The sequence below is a fragment of the Trichechus manatus genome, unplaced genomic scaffold, assembly GCF_000243295.1.
Source record: "Trichechus manatus latirostris isolate Lorelei unplaced genomic scaffold, TriManLat1.0 scaffold00298, whole genome shotgun sequence".
NCBI lineage: Eukaryota > Metazoa > Chordata > Mammalia > Sirenia > Trichechidae > Trichechus > Trichechus manatus.
The window spans coordinates 1,004,342-1,009,595 of record NW_004444234.1 but is presented as its reverse complement, the minus strand read 5'-3'; positions in this window follow the sequence as shown (position 1 = coordinate 1,009,595).

Sequence of the window (5,254 nt, the reverse complement as noted above, 5' to 3'; positions counted from 1 at the left end):
AATTTATTTTGGCATTTTGTTCCTGCATTATTTTCCTGAATTCTTCCAATTTTTTGTCTGTATTTTCCATGAATTTGTCTATTTTTTCCTCTTTTTTATCTGCTTTTTGCCTCAGCTCTTGGAGAATTCTGAGTATTAGAGATTTGAATTCCCTATCAGGTAGTTCTAGTGCCTTTTCTTCCACTGGAGAGTCTTCTGGTGTTTTATTTTGGACACCTACTGGAATCATCCTGTCCTGTTTTTGTAAATGTTTTGATATTGTCTGCTCTCTTCGGGGCATTCAGTAGTTATATTTTTCTTTTATTGATTGTAGACTTGTTTGTTTCATCCGTTTTCTTTTTTTTAATTTGGCTATGTCTGAGCAGGTGGGATGTTTGTTCTTTGTTGTTTGCTCGTCTTTGGGCACAATCTTTTTCACCTCCTTCTCCAATTGGTAGGGTCAGTCACTCAGATATGGTACGGCAGGGCAGGTTTAGCTGAAGTGGAGTTACTCGGACGGGTTGATTGTGGCACTTACTGCAGCCACCAGGGCGGGTCAGTAATCACTGCAGGGCAGGTTCCAGTAGGCCGTGCCTGTGCTGCTTGGTGGTGTGATATTGAGTGCACAGTGCAGATAGGCAGGGTGTAGCAGGGAGATTGTTATGTGTGGAGCTAAGATGTTTATCAGAGTGAGGAGAGAGAAACAGTAGCCAAAAAATACAAACAAACAAAAAAGAATGCTAGGGGAGCTTGCCATTGGAGTGGAGAGATGAGAGACTATGAAATGGAGAAAAACAGGAAGGGAAAGAGGAAGAAAAGAAAAGAATGAATAAATAAAAATCGGAAAGGGAAAAGAACAGCAAAGCTCCTAGGGATCCCACCAGTGTGGCTATGAGGTCTGGGGCAGTTGTTCTCAGGTGTTGCAGTACAGCCTGGCTAGAAGGCGTAGAGGTGTATAAAGCCAATTATTCAGGGAACAGAAAGAGAATGGAGATATAGAGAGACAAGAAACTGAGTAATGAAGAAAGACAAAAAGGGAAAAGGAAACAAAACAAATTAAAAAAATAAGCCCCCTAAAAAACAGAAAAAAAAAAAAAGAAAAACAACAAAAAAAGTAATGCCCTCAGGGATCCCTCTGAATGTCTGTGCAAGCCAAGGGGGTTGGTTTGAAGCCACGTAGCTCCACCTGGCCATTATGGGCTCCCAACTCAAGAAAAGGAAAAGAAAAGAAACAAACAATTAAAAAGAAACACACAAACAAAAGCCCCAGGATCCCACCAGCGTGGCAGCACAGACTGGGAAGCAGCTCCAAGTTGAATGGATCTCTGCAGCCCCTCCGGAAGCAGCAAAGATGGTGCACAGAGCCAGGTATTTGAGTGAAAGGAGGGGAAGGTGGTGAGAGGTAAGGAAGAAATCAAAGGAAACGGAAAAAAGCAACACCAGCAGCCAACAAATGGCACTCAGTGAGCCAGCCCGTTCAGATGGGTGGAATCCAAGCAGCTGGTGCTTCCCAGCCAAGAGATTGTGGCCACAGGAAGCAGAGGAGCCCGAGTGGCAGTGAAGAAGGGTGGGGGTTGGGAAAGCATATATTGCAAATTACCGGTTGTTTTGTCTCCCACTGGAAGCTCTGTGAAGCTGCTTTCTTGTACCCCTGTTTGCTGGTCTCTGACAGGAGTCCAAGATGGTGGATCTGTACTGCGTTAGCTGATAGGGAACTTCTGCATGAATCTCTCCTCACTCTCCGTTCTTTGTCAGTTTTCTTACTTCATTTGGTGCTTGGCTGAGTTCTTTATCTCTTCATTTGATGTTTTAGGATTTCAGGATTGTTGTTTTCTCTGTTTGGCTTAGTTTTTCGGATCTTTGCTGTGGAGGGACGGCGTGGTGCTTATGCCTAGAGGGCCATTTTGCCTGATTTTAAAAGTGATGTCTTTTTAACACTTTAAAGAGGTCTTATGGAGCAGATTTGCCCAATGTAATGCACCCTTTGATTTCTTGACTGCTCCTTCCATGGGTGTTGATTGTGGATACAAGTGAAATGAAATCCTTAACACATCAATATTTCCTCCGTTTATCATGATGTTGCTTATTTTTCCACTTGTGAAGATTTTTTTTCTTTATGTTGAGGTGTAATCCATATTGAAGGCTATAAATACCTCAAGTTCTCGTCAATATTTACAATAGACTCTATTATTTCTAACACATATGGTAAAATATAGGACATAAGATATTAAATGATCTGGTCAAGGAACGAATCCAGCAAGTAGTAGTTGATTCACAGTGTATGTCCCTGTACTCAAGAATCTGAGTTCTTAATTTCTGTGAGGAAATTAACCTAATAGAAAACACTTGTCTTTTCTACTTGTGACTAGGGTGAAGAATATGCAAGTGTCTTCCAATATCCAGAATAATTTGTACTACTTTTAGTTCCAAACTGAGTGAATTATTAATCTCTTTGTTACCTATTTTTGAATTCTGATATATGAACTTTAGATAGAAAGTCACATATATAATTATTTTTTGTTGTTTATTTAAAGGGTATAATGTAAAAGTTTTACCTAAAGTTAATCTCATGCAAAAATTAAGCATAATTATTATTAATATGTTTCATAAACATTCAGAGAATATGTACACTAAATCTTTTATTCCAAATCATTTCAAAAACTCTAGGAACAGATAATTCTTTCAGGGGATTAGTATACATTTTAAAGCTCCAGTGATCTGCATAATTTCCTTGGGGAATTCAGCCCACAGTTTAGCGCACCAAAGACATGACAGAATTTTCCTTAGGGAATAATATTTTCACAATAAGATTTTAAAAATAGAGAAACAACATATCCATTTGCAAATATATTTTTAAGACTGTACTTTAATAATATTAGGGATATACTGTAACTTTGTTCCAAATATTTCTATATATTTTGATTTGTGTATTTAATACATACACCAATGAATTCACCATTTAAATGCAATTTTTCTGGTTACTCAGTGGTTAAAGCCCTCAGCTGCTACCCAAAAGTTCTGGGGTTAGAACTCACCAGCCACTCCGTGGGAGAAAGATATGGCAGTCTGCTTCCGTAAAGATTTACGGCCTTGGAAACTGTATGCGGCAGTTCTACTCTGTCCTATAAGGTTGCTATGATTCAGCAGTGGATTTTTTTTGTTTTTTTGATAGGAGAGTGTATACTACTTCCTGTATCCTACAGAAAATACTCAAGAGAGGTAGTCAAAAGAATTCATTAAAATGAAAGTCTTCAGAGACACAAACACTGATGATGTTTCTAGAGAAAAAAAAAAAAGCCACAGAGAGGAAGTACACATAATGTTATGCTAAAATAAAACATTTGAGTTTATTTTTCTTCCATTTACGACATAAAGCAAAAACAAATCTTTCTTAGAGTATTTGAAATCCTTATTGACACAACTGAGAATAAATTATCACCTCTAGAGCTTCACACGGGTTTCCAAATGGTGACTATTAGATAATTTATGAAAGTTTAGAGATGGGACTGCAGTCGATTGTAGGAAATACTACAAAGAGAATTTGTCCAAACTCAGAATGTCACCCACACATCCAACCATCAATAAGTGAAGTAGAGAACACTTAAAAGACTGGGAATTTGGCAACATTAAAAAAAAAAAAGATGTATTGCATTACGATTAAAAAAAAAAAAAAAAGAATATCCACTGCCATCAGGTTGATTCTGACTCATAGCAACCCTATAGGACAGAGTAGAACTGCCACATAGGATTTTCAAGGCTGTAAATCTTTACAGAGGCAGACTGCACATCTTTCTCCTGAGGAGCAGCTGGTGAGTTTGAACTGCCAACCTTTCAGTTAGCAGCCAAGCACTTTAACCAGTGTGCTGCCAGTGTTTCTGCCTTATGATTAATGCCTATAAATAATATAGACATTTTCTTGATAGAAAATAAAAAAAATTATAGGCATTAATAGCAATATGATTAATGCCTATAAATTGTTTTATATCAAGAAAACTTCTAAATTATTAAAATTGCATAAAATTACATTAATCTTGTGGGTTACCAGATAGCCAAGTTTCAGCATGTAATAGCTTTAAGAAAGCTGTCAATAAACAGAAGAAAGCAGTAAAAGTAATTAAATAAACTTTAAAATTAATTTGTGTGCTAGGTTGGATTCCCTGGAAGCAGAAACTAAGATGGAGATTGTTACGGATTGAATTAGGTCCCCTAAAATTATGTGTTGTAAATCCCAACTTCTATGCCTATGGTTATAATCCCATTTGGGAATAGGTTGTCTTTGTTATGTTAATGAGGCAGGATTAGTGTAGGGTGTGTCTTGAGTCAATCTCTTTTGAGATATAAAAGAGCAAGGAGAGATGTGGTAAGATAGATGGGAAACCACATTGACATCTCTAAGGAAACAGTAAGCAGAAGCTGAAGAGAAAAGGACCTTCCTCCAGAATCAACAGAGAGAGCAAGCTTCTCCTAGAGACTGCACTCTGAATTCAGACTTCTAGCCTCCTGAACCATGAGAAAATAAATTTCTGTTTGTTAAAGCCATCCACTTGTGGTATTTCTGTTATAGGAGCACTAGACAGAATTTAGTACTGTGAGTGGAGTGCTGCTCTAACAAATACCTACAATGTGGAAAATGGTTTTGGAATTGAGTAATGGGTAGAGGCAGAAACATTATCTAGGGTATGGCAGGTATGGCACCAGCCCTGGGCACATGGTGCCACTGAGCAGTTTCAAATAATCCGGTATGGCCAGTGGCATATCTATGGAAAACATCACCTGTGGCAAGCACTGATATTATGCCCCTATCAAAACATCTGACACCTCTCTTTTAGATCACTTTACCATGATATCAACTCAAAAATACAAGTCAAGCTTGTTAATATTTGTTGGGCTGTACTGGGTTAATAGAAACTGCTCAATGATGCCACACACCCAGGGCCAGTGCAATACCTGAGATACACCACTAGGTGGAAGAGTTTTTAAGGTGCCTAATAGTAAAAGGGAAGACTAGTTGCACAGTGGTTAAGAGCTATAGCTGCTGACTGAAAGGTCAGCAGTTCAAATCCACCAGCCACTTCTTGGAAACCCTATGAAGCCATTCTACTCTGTCCTGTAGGGTCGCTATGAATCAGAATCGACTCGATGGCTGTGGATTAATAGTAGATGTCAAAAGTAATTCTGGTAAAGGCTCAGAAGGAGGTATAGAGGTATAGAGAAAGTCTCTGTCTTCTTAGAGAATACATATGGCACTAGCCACAGAATGTTACTAGAAATGTGG